Consider the following 18419-nt stretch of genomic DNA (forward strand, 5'->3'; position numbering starts at 1 on the left):
TGCCCGGACCTGTCCGGACGCGCTTAGACAGGTCTACTGGCTGATGTCAGCAGTAAGTATATAAGGTAAGATGGATAAATGCAAATGTGTTAACGATCCGGACAATTTCTGCTACATATGTCAGCTCGTTCGTACCTCAATCTCCACTACCCAGCTTTTAGTGGCCTAAAATATAAGACCGTCTATGCTTCCTCATTCTCTTATCTCAGCACTCAATTGTGGAACGGGCTGCCTCAAGTGGTCAAATTCACTCCTGATTACCCGACCTTCAAGAAGCGACTCAAGACCTTCCTTTTTGGTAGAGCATACGCCGTGAGTCCGCCTGGCGCCACATCCTTCTGAACCACGGCTATCTTTGCGACACATTGTCACCTTCTCCTCTCTCCCTTTCCCTCCTCAGTTATTTCTCTTTCCCTCTTACGACTTTGAATATTGTATTTTGAATTATTGTTTGCTTAATAAACTATTGTACGCCACATTGAGCCTGCCCATGGGTGGGAATATTGTGGGATATAAATGCTATAAATAAATAAATATGTGGCAAATACACTGATCAGCACAAGAATTTGATAAAGCGAGTGTGCCTTGCTTACAAGTATTACTTTGACTGTCAAATTGGAGATCAAGATAAAAGCTGGGCACCTCATGTTTGTTGCACTGTGTGTTACTCTGGGCTAATGCAGTGGTTGAATGGTAAAAGGAAAGGAATGGCTTTTGCAGTGCTGATGGTTTGGTGTGAGCAGAAAAATCACCATTCAGAATGTTATTTTTGCATGACTAAAATCGCCGGATATTCAAAGAGAAACAAGTCACAAATTGTGTATCCTGACTGTGAGTCTTTTCTTAAACCAGTACCACACGATGTAGAGAATCCAGTGCCTGCCCCTCCTGCAGCAGGAATGGCAATTGAAACTGATGCTTCTGATCCTGATGAAGATGTTGATTGGCATGAAGTATTTCCTGATCCAGAACAACTGGAGGGTCAGCCGCACTTGCTGAGCCAATCAGATTTAGATGAAAGTCAGAACTGCTAGCTTCTAGACTTCGGGAATGGAATTTGCTACAACAAAGCACCACAACTTCACACTTTCGTCATCGACACACCAAGTTAGCTGCATACTATGCGATGGAAAGCGATGTCTGTTTCTTTACTGATGTAAATGGTCTTATTTATTTATTTATTTAGAATGTTTATATCCCACATACTCCCAACATAGCAGGCTCTATGTGGCTAACAGCAGCTACAGAAATAACAACATACTAATTCAGGGCGGAACAGAGAATAGGGATCAACATGGGGGGGAAAACAACAGAGGAAACAAAAGAGGGACGGCAGGCAGTTAAGTAACAGTGGAGTAGGCTCTGCAACAGAGATAAGTCTTGAGGAATTTCTTAAACAGAGTGTGGTCAGTAGTCTCTTTTAATGATGATGGTAGAGTATTCCAGAAACGAGGGCTCACAAAGCAAAACGTGGAGGCGAAGAGCAATTTGTATCTGAGATTCCTACAGTTAGGATAGTGGAGATTAGGATAAGTGCGAGACGGCTTTATGGAATTTCTAGGAGGGAGGTCAATCAGGCTGAACATATATACTGGAGCATCCCCGTATATGATCTTGTGGGTGAGAGCACAGATTATGAATTCAATACGTTCTCTTTATCGGGAGCCAGTGGAACTTCTCTCTCAGAGGTTTTGCTGCTTCAAACCGAGATTTACCAAATAGTAATCTTGCTGCCGTATTTTGCGCTTTCTGGAGTTTCTTAAGGGTGTGTTCTTTGCATCCAGTGTAAATCCCATTGCAGTAGTCAAAGTGGCTCAACACTAGAGAGTGGATTAGAGTCCGGAAAAGGTCAAACGGAAGGACCTGCTTGATACGTTTGAGCGAGCGCATGGAGAGGAACATTCTCTTCGTAATAGTTGATACCTGAAGGTCGAGGGACAGGTAGGAATCCAGAATGACACCAAGGAGCTTCAGTTTATCTGCGATAGGGATGGTGAAGCCCAGTGCAGAAATCGTGCCTGGGACAGATTTAGTGAACTGGGAGGAGAGAATGATACACTTTTTTCTTTGTTTAGTTTGAACTTAAATGCGCTCGCCCAACTGGCCATGATGGCAAAACTATTCTGTATGGCGTCAGAGATTTCAGTTACAGAAGATCAGAAGGGAATGTAGATAGTTAAATCATCTGCATATATGTATGGCTGCAGGCCATGATTGGATAGGGCCGCAGCAAGTGGAGACATCATAATATTAAATAGGGTAGGTGACAGGGGGGAGCCCTGAGGGACTCCACAGTGGGATCTCCAAGGCGGCGAAACAGAGGAATGGACTTTGACCTGATAGGACCGACAAGACAGAAATTCCCTAAACCATTCTAAGACATATCCTCCAACACCAAATTCAGATAGCAGAGTAAGGAGGGTGTGGTCCACCATGTCGAATGCGCTGGACATGTCAAATTGTAGAAGTAAGATATTTTTCCCAATTGAAATTTCCTTCTTCAAGTTGGAAAGCAGAGTGACCAGAACTGTCTCGGTACTGTGGTGAGACCGGAACCCGGATTGGGAGGCATGGAGAATAGAGAATTTATCCAGATAATCAGTGAGCTGTGAATTCACCAAGCTCTCCTTAGTCTTGACTAGCAGCGGGATAGTGGCAACAGGGCAGTAGTTAGATATTATGCTAGGCTTGATCTTAAGATCCTTAGGGATTGGCGTAAGGAGAATGCTACCGTGATCGGTGGGGAAGCGCCCTTGTTGGAGCATGAAGTTCAGATAGGAGGTAAAGTCGGCAATAAAACACTCCGGCACTGATTGGAGCAGGTAGTTTGGACAGCTGTCCAGTTTGCAGTGCGTTTTAGAGAATTTGCGAATGGCTAGGGAGACCTTCTCAGTAGAGACTGTGTCAAAGGTAGTCCAAAAGTGGTCAGCTGGACTTTGGCCTTGTGGAAGCGCAAGGTCAGTGAGAAATTCATCTATATTAGAGGTGCACAGGGGGAGCGAGTTGTGAAGTGACAGGATTTTTTCCCTGAAATAGTTTGCCAACTGAATTGCTGATGGCATACCTTCATTTGGTGAAGTAATCGGGGAAGTGTCAAGGAGAGAGTGCAGTTGCCGGTAGAGCTTTCTAGCATCCTTTATAACTGTTAGAATTCTTTTCTGAAAGAAAGTTCTTTTGGCTTGCTTGATTGCATATTTGTACTTGCGGTGGGCTTGCTTCCAAGCTGATAAGGCGTGATTACTTTTTGACTTTAACCAAGCTCTTTCCAGCCGTCTAGTTTGGAGTTTGAGTGAACCAAGCTTTAGATTTGCGATGGCGGGAGGATTTAATTTGCAAAGGAGCCAGGTCATCCAAGATGCAGAGGCATCTGTTATCCCAATGTGTAAGGTAATCAAACGAGGCTGCGGGTGCTTGCCAGTCACACCTATAGATTTGTTCCCCAAAAGATGCCAGGTCGATTTCCCCTTGTGTATAGTGTTTTTATCTACCTCTTCTTATAGACCTCTTTCTGACTCCGTCACACGGGGGACTAAAGGTACTTATTGCATATATCAGGTTCTGTATAGTTTCTCTAACCTCCATTGTCACCCAATCACAAGGGGGTGGCATTAGGAGCCGTAATTGAAAACTAATTCCCATAACTACTGCTTTCTGTTTTTCTGGATCTAGGTATATTCTGGGCCATTTATGTTCCCACATAACTCTTATTAAACATCTGTCTAAGTTTCTGCAAAGACTGAGTGTCACTTGTATTTGATCTACCTGGTAGGCTAAATGTAAGGTAAAGAGAAGATAGAATCAATAAAAATAGAGACAGAGATAGGTTTAGATAGATAGGTACATTTTATTTCTTACCCAAACACAAGTCTTCAAGTTGATACAAATACAGACATCAGATTCTGGTTTCAGCCGCACAGGGCTTCGCCGTCTGACAGAAGCTTTGGAGAGGACTCTCAAACTAAGCCAAAATCTCCCCTCTTTTATACTCTATCTTCTCCATAGAAGTGAATGGTGAGATACCTAGCTCCTAATATTTCTCACTTTCTGAGATCATACTTTCCCATGCGATCTGCTATCTGATGTACCCAACTCCTTCCGTTCTCAGCTACTGCTAATTATCAACATGTTTTGGGAAGCGTTGAGATAACAGTTTCACATCTTCCGGCTGCAATACTTTTCATACCTTTCTCATGAACTCTGTATTACCTCTGTATCATTGTATACCAAAACTAATAAGCTCCATTTTATTCATCTGATCTTTCATTACAGATGCTATATTTGATTTAAAAATTGTACCAATTTGTGTCAGAAGTCATTATTCAGACCTGCTCTTTGCAGATTCTCAAATATTAAATCATTTACTTGTTGTTTGGCCTAGTCAGTACTTTTTCAGTTGTTTTAGGCTGCATAGCTTTGGCCATCACTATTCCAGTGGTAGCCTTAAAGCTAGGCCATATATTAACAATAGTAAGAGGTAAGCTCATCAGGGAGTGGCTGGCCAGCCCTCCGCCAGTTGATCGTAAAGGTCAGCTTGTAGAGATCTGTCCACAGAGCGGCAGACCATTTAGTATTTGCCAGACAAAGGATAGCATCATTGAGGAACTTGTAAGTAAGGAGATCAAGGGTGTGGTCTTTTATTTATTTATTGCATTTGTATCCCATATTTTCCCACCTATTTGCAGACTCAGTGTGGCTTACAATACATTGTGAATGATGGAAATACAATTTGTTACAATTCGATTATGGGTTACATTGTGAGGGTTATGGGAAGACAGTCAAAATATCATTAGGGGAATAGAACAATGGAATGTAACAATGGGAAAATGATAGGGCGATAGAACAATAGTAAGAAACATTCGGGTATAACAATTTTATCTGTGGGTAGTGTTTTAAATGTGGTGAGAGTACGGGGGAAGAGAATTCAGAAGAGAGTGTATTGATGCATTTCTATTAGTGTGTATGGACTTCATGTGTTTTGATCCTTGCTATAAGTTTTATCAAAGAGATGAGTCTTCAATAGTTTGCGGAAGTCGGTTAATTCGTAGGTCGTTTTCAGGTTGCATGGTAGTGTATTCCAGCATTGCGTGCTCATATAAGAGAAGGTTGAAGTGTGCAGTACTTTGTTTTTTATGCTTTTGCACTTTGGGAAGTGGAGATTGAGGAGAGTTCGGGATGATCTTTTAGCGTTTCTGGGTGGCAGGTCTATTAAATCAGACATGTATGCAGGGGCTTCCCCGTGAATGATTTTATGAACTAGGGTGCATACCTTAAAAGTGATACGTTCCTTAGGTAGGAGCCAGTGTAGTTTCTCACGTAAGGGTTTTGCACTTTCGTATTTTGGCTTTCCGAAGATGAGTCTGGCTGTTGTGTTCTGGGCTGTTTGAAGTTTCCTCAGTATTTGCTCTTTGCAGACTGCGTATAGTGAATTACAGTAGTCCAGATGACTGAGTACGAGTGATTGCACTAGGCTGCGGAAGACAGATCTTGAAAAGAACGGTCTTATTCTTTTCAGTTTCCACATGGAGTAGAACATCTTACATTTTACATGTGTCGGATGCATATCGGGATATTGGAGATCCAGCAGTTGGAGGAAACTCAGGCACTGACGAGCATTAAGTGAGAGTTGATTTTCTAAATGAAGGTTCAGGTCACCAAGGATGAGGACATTGGAGAAATTGGTGCAGGAGTTGGAAAGAAAGTCCATGAAATGGGTTTGATTGTCAGCCCAATTCTTCAGGGGCCTGTAGAACAGGATACAACATAGAGGATCATGAAGAGATGTGCTGTGAACCTTGACTGATGCGATTTTCAGATGGGGCGATATGGATTTAGCTATAGAGTCAACTCCGAGGCCCGAGTGATAAATCAAGGCTAGCCCCCCACCCCTTTTTCCTTGTCTAGGCCAGTGCACAATTTTGAAACCAGGGGGGCAGAGGTCTAGGAGAATTGGGTCTAGAGTCACGTATCCACGTTTCCGTGATGAAGAGAAGGTCAAGTTTGTCATTTGACAGCCAGTCTGAGATAGTTTCGGTCTCGTTGACCACAGACCTAGCATTAGCGTAGCCCACTTTAACATTTTGATATAGATCCGGATGGCTCTATGTGCAGAGGATGTATTTAAGGTAATGATGCTTGGGGGTACTGCTGCGTGAGAAGTGTGCCGTTGAAGTGCTCTTGAACGGAGGCCTGGGAGCAAATCCGCCGGGCTCCGATTGGAGAGACTAGATCATTTCTGAGTGGATATCATTACGGGAATGGAACTGCAGAAAGTGCGGAACGAATGAGTCACAAAATAGAGAATAAAGAGAATATTAGAGGTGGGCATGGTAGGAACCACAGCAGAACAATCCAGAATCCAAAGCTGAGCAAGCGTGACTTAGGGGACTGTATTCTTCAGAGGTGGAGTGACCAGGTTGTCTGCAATCCAGCTCACGCAGGGCGCAGGTGACTTGTTAAGCTTTGCAGTGAGAGATAATGGATGACGGCAGGAAGGAGAAATTAAGACCAGTTAGTTGGAGAAGAATTCTTAGTGGTGCAGGACTGAACGCTCCTCCTCCTCAGGCCGCAGCCAGTTAGGTCCTTTAGCACACTGACACTGTTCGAAGAAAGGCAGGAGAGAGTAGGAGAAACAAGGTGTGTCAGAGAGCTGATGTGCTGGTCTTGATCCCGCTGAAGCGGAGTGGCTGGTGCAGATCCAAACACTCTCCAACCCAGGAACAGCCGACGGGGCAACAGGCACAGATCAGGGCGAGCAGGGTAGACGGCCCCCAACAGTTCAAATCCTGGGCAGCAACGGGCCGACACACCCCTCCACTCCGAAGGAGAAGCCTGCCTCCAGGTGCGCAGGGCAACGGCTGCCGCCAGGCCCAACAGGAGCCAACCGCCCAAGCACAGCAGACAACCCCGAACCGCGATCCAGGCAGACGACGGCAAGGCACCCCCGACACAACAAACGGGCAGACCCTGGCAAAAAAACGGCGAAGGTTGTAGGTAAGAGCTGGGAAATCGGACTAACGGCCGGGAGGAACTCGGGGCGCGGCTTGTTAACTCGGCGCCATTTTCATTTTATGATGGAGTTAGATGGTACACATGTTCCCGATGAATGTAGACTATTCATAGAGTCTAGCAAAACGAGTTTGAAAGCTGTCTTGTTGCACAATGGTAACGAAAAACCATATGTTCCATTGGCTCATGGGGTTGGAATGAAAGAGACCCATGCTTCTATGGAGTTAATTTTGAAAATGATCAAATACTCTGAACATAAATGGAATATTTGTGCTGACCTGAAAGTGGTAGCTGCTGCTTGGCCTACAGTTAGGGTACACGAAGAATATGTGTTTCTTGGGCCTATGGAACAGTCATGATGACAAAAATCATTATAAACTGAGACAATGGCCTTTCACAGTCGAGCACACAGTTGGTCGGTACAATGTACAACACAAATCACTGGTCGATCCACTTCAAGTTTATCTTCCACCACTTCACATTAAACTTGGTTTAATACAAAATTTTGTAACTGCACTTGATCGTGATGGAAATGGTTTCCAGTATTTGAAGGAGATGTTTAGCACACTGAAAACCGAGGCTAAACTAAAGGCCGGAATTTTTATTGGCCTCAAAATCAACAAACTAATGCATGATGACACATTCAGAACAAAACTCAACCCTCTGGAACTTGCAGCTTGGGATGCATTTGTGCTAGTAGTGCAGAACTTCCTTGGGAACAGACGAGCTGAAAACTATGCTGAACTAGTAGACAACATGCTTAAAGCATATGAACAACTTGGCTGCCGAATGTCATTGAAAATGCATTTCTTACATTCCCATCTTGACATTTTCCCACCCAATTTGGGACACGTAAGTGCCGAACATGGAGAGAGGTTCCATAAAGACATTTCTACAATGGAGAACAGATATCAAGGCCGCTGGAATCCCAACATGATGGGGGACTACTGCTGGTTTTTGCAACGGGAAAATATGACCGGTCACAAACGCAAAAGCAGATGCCTTAAGCACTTTTAACAGTACTGGGCCTTGCTGAAGTAAGACTTTTAAACTGGAATACGAGGCTTTTTTGAAACTTTGTTATTCCATTACATTTTCATATACTGTTTACTACGAAAACTTTGATGTAGATCAGGTAATTGTTGGAGTAAACCTCGTTCTGTAAAAAATTATTCAATGCTTTCCAAGTGCTTAATTCATTTTGACAAACTTATGCATAACAAAATTTCCTGACGTGTTACAACAATTCTGACTTCGGATTTGGAATACGCACACTGAATTTAGTATAGGACAAATGGTTTTTGCCCAGAAGCACACAAAAATTTTGTTTTTGTTGTGTATATGGCAGATAAAGGGTGTCCTGCAGGGGTCAGTCCTATCAGTGGATACCAATCAGAAGTCTTAATAAACAAAAACAAGGGAACCAAATTCCACTCAACCAAATGTGCTAACAACAAAAAAACATACAGTGGAAAACCTCTCACTTTATTCACTTTATATCTAGTGATCGGCATCACTTTTTGAGATAAGTGTAGTTACACCCTGTTTATCAATATTGAGTGCTTTGGATGTTTTTGATGAACACATTCTTATGATTGATTTCAGCACACGAGTGGAGGTTTTTTGATCCATGATTATGCCACAGCCCAGTTGACATAATAAGCAGTGTGACATGTTGGATAAGATCACTGCTAGGGCATATGAGGCTTTCCTCCACACTGATGCTGATCACTACTTAGTGAGAGGTTTTCCACTATTTGCTTTTTATTGTTACCAATCAGAAATTACATACCCAGAGACAACTGTTGTTGTTGTTAGTTATTTAAGAATGATATAAACTATTGCATCATCACTCTACCTATATTTATTCCCACCAACAGTGACAATAAAATGACGTGAAAAGCACAATTATCTAATCCTTGCAAAATGGAATTCATTAAGTGGGTAGGGTTGCTAGACTATATCCTTTCTAAAACCCATGCAGAATTTTATCCAAAATATCACTCTTATCTACAAAACTTTAAAAATTCTGTGCTACCTGTTCAATCAACTTTGTCAAAAACAATGTTTGAAATAGGGCAGTTATTAAAACAATCACCTGCTTCCCCATTTAACTTAGATTGAGCCCACTAGGGGTAGAGAAAATACCTGCATATAAAATAAATAAAAATATAGTGTACTGTTCTAAGTAAGGTATACTGTAGCTTAAACAGCCAGCATAAACCATCTCCAAGCAGAAGCTTCACCAGTAGACTCTCAGTACTTAAGCAAATCTTCTTTATTGTAGTACTCAGAATAAACAAAGAAAAAGAACTGTGGCCTTCAGCACCTAAGAGTCTGTATCTAGCCACCTCAGAGACAAGGATAAGGAAAATAAGGAGGAGAACTCAGAGAAAATACATGAAGTATGACTTTGGTAAGTCTTTGGGAGATGACTTGGGAAGATGACTTGAGGAATATCCTGGGGAATGCCTTGGGGCGATGACTTGGGGAATGGTGAAAGATCTTGATGGAATTACAGTAGATTAAGGAGGAATCAGCCCCTAGAACAGCTGCTGATCACAAAGGCATGCTAGGAAGACTGGCTGGCCCTAGCTGACAGCTAACAACTTTGTGTAATAGCACTGCTTTTCCTATAGTTTGCAGTTCCTCTGGTACTTACATTTCTCTCTCTCTTTTCCTATAGTTTGCAGTTCCTCTGGTACTTACATTTCTCTCTCTCTTTTCCTATTCATAATGGAGTTCTTTTTCTCTTTCTTTTTTTAAACAGTTTATTGGATAAATTTGCAATTGTACACTGCCCATAAGGCATTTGATGGGTGGTATAGTAAAAAATTAATAAACTTGAAACACACATACATACGCACATATACATATCAAATCCCCGACCCTCATTCAAAGAAAATATTCCTAAGGTGGTTATTTTTGAAGTGTCTCCATGTGTAGACTGCAGATAAAAGCCACTATTTCAAGGGAGTGCATTGGGCTGTGGTTTGGGCAGGTCCGACAACTACACTGGCATTCTCCAGTTTACAATGAAAACATATATGAGAAAAATATCATTGTTCAGTTTTGCACCAGTTCACAGGCACATATAGTTTTTTTAAAAAGTGCTCGTTTCAGCCAGGTCTTTACATGAGGGATTATGGAAGTAATTCTCCGTAATTTCCCAGTGTTTATTTCCACCTCCAGAATGAACCCCCCCCCCCCCCAAAAAAAACAACAGTGTTTCTATCAAATGAGTCATTAGTCAGCTGTACAGTCTGAACAAGCATACACTTATAGCCCCCTTAGCAGCCCCAACCCTTCTGTGGGTTCTAGTCTGAAAAGGAAAATGGGGAAAGGAGAGGGTGGATGTAAGTAAAAATGAAAAGAGAGGGGATGTGGGGTAGAAAGTTACTGGTGAAGTGAATTGTAGGATGTGCAATTTCTGTTTTCTTCTGATTCTCAGTGGCTGTTCATATATAAGGAAAAAAAAACTGTACAGTACGTTTTAAACATCTGTACGTATGAATTCCTACTCACTTGTACTATCTGATTCCAGATTGCCTTTGAAATTATCATCTTCCTCTTCTTGCTTAATTCTTAACAAAATGTCAGGTCTGTTAAGTGGAATGCCTGTTAATAAAGAAACTTGCTTATAAAAATTGTCCACTGCTGGCACCTCTGAATATTTTTAAGTCATCAATATTAAGACAAAATGTTAGCAATTGTAATCAATTTTCTAGAAATATTTACAGTCACCATAAATAAAATGTTACTTCAGTTAACACAGGTTTTCAACTTCCATAGAGAATACTTCTATAAAGGAAAATATTTATCGGGCAAATATTCAAAAGCACTTTATGTTCAGTGGTGGCTGCTAAATGTTTAAGTGCCCTACCCATGAATTTTCAGTGGTGCTATACATATACCCCTGGATTCTATATATGGCGCCTGAAAATCCGCACAGAAACTGAAGTGTATTCTATAACAATGCGCATAACTTAACTGGTTAACTAGCTAATCAGCGCTGTTAATTGGATGTTAGCAAGCAACTATCAGCACTGACTGCCATTAAGATTTATGCACACAACTCGCTAAGTGTATTCTATAACGTGGTGCATCTAAATTCTAAGTCGCATAGTTGAAAAGGGGACGTGGCTATGGGCGAGATGTGGGCGTTTCTAAAATCTATGCACCCGAACTGCGCCTAATTTAGGGGTCCTTTTATAAGATACACTAGCGGTTTTTGGTTGCACTAATCATTAGCGCACATTAAGCAATGGCTGACGCCTATAGAAATATATGGACGACTAACGTGTTTATTTTTAGCATGTGCTAAAAATGCTAGCGCACCTTTGTAAAAAGAACCCTCAGACATTGGGATTTATACCAAGTAAAACATGGCCTAAATGGACGCAACCAAATTTAGCCACTAAGCGGAAATTTAAGTCTATTCTATAAAATTTAGGCATACTTTAAAGAATATGCCTAGGCGTAATATTTTTCCGTGCGGATTTTTCAGGCACCGTATACAGAATCTAGCCCGAATTACTCTGTCTTTTACAATTCTTCCTAATGTAACCTATAAGCGCACTGCAATCTGTACTCCCACATACTCCGCTGTTCCATCCCCAAATGATACCCTGTATTTACTTTGTTTTCGATAACTCTTCACAATGTAACTCAGAATTGTACTGCAACCAATTGCACTTCCATCATTCACAATGTATTGTAAGCCACACTGAGCCCGCAAATAGGTGGGAAAATGTGGGATACAAATGCAAGCAAATAAATAAATAAATAAAATAAATAGTGCTGCTGAAAATTCTTAGTGTCGAATCAGAGCAAGTACAGAGTGTGATCAATCCACCTAAATATGCAAATAGTCAGTAATATTCAGCTGCTATCTGTATATGTAGGTCAGCAAAAAGGCTACTCTATTTATTTTTTTCTTTGCTCTCGAATCGGAAATTGTGCACACTGTTTGGAGTCATTTGCTTATTAAACTAACCAGAAGTGCAATCCTAATTACCTGGATGACAGGCTTGAATAAATTATGACAACTCCATTTCTACTACAACTGGCTTTTACATACTGTATCTATGTAACATCTTGTCTCTTCTTGCCAAACTACAAAGTTCTCAAATGTGGTGCTAGGATTTAAGATGGATATTTCCAAGCCATTCACAAAATGACGACTTGGGCATACGTAGCTGACAGTGTCACTGACTGAATGAACAGAATGCGTTAAGTGTGGATAGAACATTACCAGAAAATGAGACAAGAAAGTATAACTGTCAGAACAGGATAATAATTCCCTACATTAAAAACAAAGCAATAAATTTACTGAGCCTTAACCTAGGGCAGGTGCCAATCACCCCATAGGGTGGGAAGAATTGTTTTTTTATTGTTTGTTTTGCAGCTGAGGCATAGACTGGACACAATGCTGATTTTTAGTTTTACTAGCCTGAATGGATTTTCTTTTTTTGTATACAGGAGAGTAGTGTTAATTTTTACCAGGAATCTGAAAGATTTTCATGTTTTGGATGCTGATGGAGCAGTAAGATGGCAGCCAGTGTACAGTACAAGAACAGTACTGGGCAGACTTCTATGGTCTGTGCCCTGAGAAAGGCAAGGACAAATCAAACTCGGGTATATATATACAGTGGTGGAAATAAGTATTTGATCCCTTGCTGATTTTGTAAGTTTGCCCACTGACAAAGACATGAGCAGCCCATAATTGAAGGGTAGGTTATTGGTAACAGTGAGAGATAGCACATCACAAATTAAATCCGGAAAATCACATTGTGGAAAGTATATGAATTTATTTGCATTCTGCAGAGGGAAATAAGTATTTAATCCCTCTGGCAAACAAGACCTAATACTTGGTGGCAAAACCCTTGTTGGCAAGCACAGCGGTCAGACGTCTTCTGTAGTTGATGATGAGGTTTGCACACGTCAGGAGGAATTTTGGTCCACTCCTCTTTGCAGATCATCTCTAAATCATTAAGAGTTCTGGGCTGTCGCTTGGCAACTCGCAGCTTCAGCTCCCTCCATAAGTTTTCAATGGGATTAAGGTCTGGTGACTGGCTAGGCCACTCCATGACCCTAATGTGCTTCTTCCTGAGCCACTCCTTTGTTGCCTTGGCTGTATGTTTTGGGTCATTGTCGTGCTGGAAGACCCAGCCACGACCCATTTTTAAGGCCCTGGCGGAGGGAAGGAGGTTGTCACTCAGAATTGTACGGTACATGGCCCCATCCATTCTCCCATTGATGCGGTGAAGTAGTCCTGTGCCCTTAGCAGAGAAACACCCCCAAAATATAACATTTCCACCTCCATGCTTGACAGTGGGGACGGTGTTCTTTGGGTCATAGGCAGCATTTCTCTTCCTCCAAACACGGCGAGTTGAGTTCATGCCAAAGAGCTCAATTTTTGTCTCATCTGACCACAGCACCTTCTCCCAATCACTCTCGGCATCATCCAGGTGTTCACTGGCAAACTTCAGACGGGCTGTCACATGTGCCTTCCGGAGCAGGGGGACCTTGCGGGCACTGCAGGATTGCAATCCGTTATGTCGTAATGTGTTACCAATGGTTTTCGTGGTGACAGTGGTCCCAGCTGCCTTGAGATCATTGACAAGTTCCCCCCTTGTAGTTGTAGGCTGATTTCTAACCTTCCTCATGATCAAGGATACCCCACGAGGTGAGATTTTGCGTGGAGCCCCAGATCTTTGTCGATTGACAGTCATTTTGTACTTCTTCCATTTTCTTACTATGGCACCAACAGTTGTCTCCTTCTCGCCCAGCGTCTTACTGATGGTTTTGTAGCCCATTCCAGCCTTGTGCAGGTGTATGATCTTGTCCCTGACATCCTTAGACAGCTCCTTGCTCTTGGCCATTTTGTAGAGGTTAGAGTCTGACTGATTCACTGAGTCTGTGGACAGGTGTCTTTCATACAGGTGACCATTGCCGACAGCTGTCTGTCATGCAGGTAACGAGTTGATTTGGAGCATCTACCTGGTCTGTAGGGGCCAGATCTCTTACTGGTTGGTGGGGGATCAAATACTTATTTCCCTCTGCAGAATGCAAATAAATTCATATACTTTCCACAATGTGATTTTCCGGATTTAATTTGTGATGTGCTATCTCTCACTGTTACCAATAACCTACCCTTCAATTATGGGCTGCTCATGTCTTTGTCAGTGGGCAAACTTACAAAATCAGCAAGGGATCAAATACTTATTTCCACCACTGTATATATATATATATATATATATATATATATATATATATATATATATATATATATATATATCACATACCATGTAAAATGAGTTTATCTTGTTGGGCAGACTGGATGGACCCTATGCTTGGAATAAACTTGCGCCAAGCCCCCTCCCTACCCATCTTCAAATCCTTGCTCAAAGCCCACCTCGTCAATGTTGCCTTCAGCACCTAACCTTTATACCTATTCATGAAATCTAGACTGCCCCAATTTGACTGACTGTACATTTGTCCTTTAGATTGTAAGCTCCTTGAGCAGGGACTGTCCTTCTATGTTAAACTGTACAGCACTGCGTAACCCTAGTAGCGCTTTAGAAATGTTAAGTAGTAGTCATTTACTATGTTACTATATAGAACACTTCTTATTCCTCTCCCTTAGCTTTTTTATTTTTAAGTTTATCATTTCAGATCAATCTTTTTTTCATTCTGTTTTGTTAGTGACATTAACCCTCTTAGGGCTAGGATGTTTTTATAGTAACACTTTTACAGGTTTGGAAAACGTGGGGGGAACCCCCCCCCCCCCACCCCCCCCCCCCCACCCCCCCCCCCACCCCCCCCCCCCCACCTTTCCATAACATTCGGTGTGTCACAGACTTAACTGGTATCCTTCTGTAATGTTGTCTTTGGCTTTACAATGTGCTGGAAAACCCTATGCTTTACTTTTCATCCTAAAGAAGAAAGTGCCTGAACATAGAAACATGATGGCAGATAAGGGCTAAAGTCCCATCCAGTCTGCCGTTCCTTAGTACCCACTAACTCCTCCTTTTCCTATGGGTTCCCACGTGCCCTTCCCACGCTATCTTAAATTCTGACACAGTCTGTCTACACAACCTCCACCGGGAGGCCAATCCACACATCTACAACCCTTTCTAGAGAATTTTCTTAGATTCCTCCTAAGTCTATTGCCTCTTAATTTCATCATATGCCCACTCATTCCAGGGTTTTCCTTCATTTCAAAAAGGCTCATCTCCTGTAATTGAGGTATTTAAACGCCTCTATCATATCCCCTCTCTCCTGCCTCTCTTCCAGCATATAAATGTTGAGGTTCATGAGCCTATCACTTTGTGTTTTATGACCGACTCAATCCTGTTTATATCTTTCCGTAGGTGCAGTCCCCAGAATTGCACGCAGTACTCTAAATGGGGCTTCACCAGAGACTTATACAAGGGAATTATCACCTCTTTTTTCCTGCTGGTCACCCCTCTCCTTATGCACCCAAGCATCCTTCTGGCTTTGACCGTCGCCTTTTCTACCTGTTTGGTCATCAGATACAATCACCCCCAAGTCCCACTCTTCTTTCGTACACAGAAGCACGTCACCCCCTATATTGTATCGTGCCCTTGGATTCTTGTAACCCAAGTGCATGACCCTATATTTCTTAGCATTAAATCTTAGTTGCCAATTATCAGACCACTCTTCAAGCTTCGCTAGATCCTTCTTCATGCCATCCACACCCTCCTAGGTGTCCGCCCTATTATAGTTCGGTATCATCTGTAAAGAGACAAACATTATCAGACAGCCCTTCCGCAATATCACTCACAAAGATGTTAAGAAGAGCCAGCACGAGGACCGATCCCAGCGGCACACCACCGATAACATCCCTTTCTCCAGAGCAAGCTCCATTTAACCAGGTTTTAACACAGTCAGTCACTTTGGGTCCCATACTGAGGGCATCCAGTTTATTATCAGTCACCTGTGCCGAACCATGTCAAAGGCTTTGCTAAAATCAAGTACACCACATCTAGCACCCCTCCCACATCCAACTGTTTGGTCACCCAGTCAAAGAAACCAATCAGCTTTATCTGACATGACTTGCCTCGGGTCCTGCAGGCCAATTGATTTGAGAATCCTCATGATCAAAACACGGCTGCAAGACTTATCCTGGGGAAATCTCACTTTGTTCCTGCTCAGCCACTCCGTATTCAACTACACTGGCTCCCTGTCAAAGACCGTATTACATTTAAAATCTGTTCACTTACACACAAGATAATTTATGGTGAAGCCCCTGAATACATGCTTACTCTAATCGATCTGCCCTCTAGAAATGCCCTGAGATCTGCAAGGACCTACCTCAATCTTCATTACCCCACCTGCAGGAATGTAAAATACAAGACTCTTTATGCTTTGTCCTTCCCCTACATCAGTCCACAATCCTGGAGTGTTCTGCCACGGCAGCTTAAGGAGCTCGTTGACCATCATCACTTCAAGAAGACCTTAAAAACCTTCTTATTCACCAAGGCTTATCCCCCTGGCTACTCCTCTGTTTAACCTCTATCTCTTGTTGGCTCTTCACCCCTGTCATTTACCCGTGTCATCCCATGTACCTTCCCCTCCTGTCACATTCTGTTTCTGTGCCATCTCTGTATTGAATTGTATCCTCTTGACTTAATGTAAGCCACGTTGCGCCTGCTTATGTGGGAAAATGTGGGGTAAAAATGCACCAAATAAATAAATGAATAAAATCCTTCACTTTAGAAGCGTTTCCATTAGTTTATTCACCACTGAGGTCAGACTGGCAGGTCTGTAATTCCCAACCTCCTCCTTACTGCCGCTCTTGTGTAGAGGGTCCACATACGCCCTTCTCCAGTCCTCCGGGATCACTTCCAGGGCCGTGCCAACCCGGTAAGCAAGGTAAGCATGGCAGGAGGGCGCTGACCTCTAGAGGGCGCCGCCGTGCCATGCTTACCCTCGCCGTTTACCTCCAGACCCCGACAGCAGCCCTGCCTTCAGTGGAATACCAAGGGTGGAGAGGTCGGACTGGTCCGCCCTGGGTGTCACTGGGGGGGGAGGTGCTGTGCTCCGCTCCCGCTGTTAAAGAAAAATCGGTTAAGCAGTGTTGCAGGCAGCGCCTCGCTTCTGCCCTGCAGCTGCTTGTAAAAGAAACAATTTCCTTCTCCTCGTCGTCTTCGTTGGGCCTTGCTTCTCTCACTATGTCCCGCCCTCGCGGAAAGAGGAAGTTACCTCAGAGGAGGGCGGGACATAGTGAGAGAAGCAAGGCCCAACGAAGACGACGAGGAGAAGGAAATTTGTTTCTTTTACAAGCAGCTGCAGGGCAGAAGCGAGGGGCAGGAGAAGAGGGCTGCTTCTGGTCGCCATCTGGTCAGGAACATCCAGCTGGAGCAGCCCTGCGAGTGTAAAGCTGGCCAAAAGAAATGCACTTGCCACAGACCAGGGAAAAAAGAGACCTGGTTGTTTTCCCGGTTTTCAACCGGTTGGAGCTGTGGATTGCAAGCAGACTGGACGGACCTGAGTGACAAACTGTGTCCCTGCTGTTGTGGACAACAAAAAGAAGTCAAGCTGAGACCCACAAGGTGAGTTAAAACTGCAGCAGCCTGCACACACTGACAAGGGCGTGCTTTGCCAGCCCAGCAAGTTTATGCAGCACGGGTAGGAAGGGTCTCTGCTCTAAGACTCAGATTTCTGATTTATTAACACTTTTTTAAATGGTTGCTGTAAAGATTCAAGATCCTTCCTGGCCTGGGGTAGAGTCTTTTGTTTGCAACATGCCTCCTGAGGGGCGGGGAGTTTTTAGTATTATTTGCTTCCATCCACACAAACAAACCGCAACCCCTCCCCCCCTTGCAGGAGCCCACAGAGCTCATAACCATGGACTATTGAAATGTTTGTGTTTTTTTGTATCTGCAGGTGTTAAAAGATGGTGCTGTATTTGTAAAGAGAGATCACCAAGGATTTTTTTTCAACTCTTTATGTAGGCCATGAGTGGGAAAGTGCGGGGTACAAATTTAACTAAAATAAATAAATAGCAGCAGAATCAGGTACTGGGCCAGCTTGATCAGAAAAACAGTCACCAGACAACAAAGGTAGAAAAAAATCATTTTATTTTCATTATAATGTTTGGAATATGGCCCCTTTGATAATCAGGTGCTCAATGTTAAAAGTTTATATTTCTTTACTTATTTATGGCATTTTATGCTAGACGGGGGGGGGGGGGGGGTGCCAACTGATAGTCTGCAGGGGGGCGCCAGAGACCCTAGGCACGGCCCTGATCACTTCAGACTCTTAAGGAAGTGTTGAAGCAGTCTGACAGTGGAGCCGCTAGAACATCTCCGAGTTCCTTTAGTACCCTCGGATGTATCCCATCAGGCCCCATCGTTTTGTCTACTTTTAGTTTAGCTAGCTCCTCA

The 18419-nt window shown here is 43.0% G+C and overlaps 1 protein-coding gene across 1 annotated transcript in view; it reads right to left on the reverse strand.

Annotated features, from left to right (window-relative positions):
* Positions 1–10621, reverse strand: part of LOC115457899 (zinc finger protein 239-like) — a 65133-nt gene extending 54512 nt beyond the window's left edge. The window contains exon 1 of the mRNA XM_030187581.1: positions 10531–10621. The gene's annotated coding sequence lies outside the window, so the exon portion shown is untranslated. The remainder of the gene's footprint in view (positions 1–10530) is intronic.
* Between the last annotated feature and the right edge of the window lie 7798 nt (positions 10622–18419).

This window comes from Microcaecilia unicolor, chromosome 14 (assembly GCF_901765095.1).
Source record: "Microcaecilia unicolor chromosome 14, aMicUni1.1, whole genome shotgun sequence".
Classification (NCBI taxonomy): Eukaryota; Metazoa; Chordata; class Amphibia; order Gymnophiona; family Siphonopidae; genus Microcaecilia; species Microcaecilia unicolor.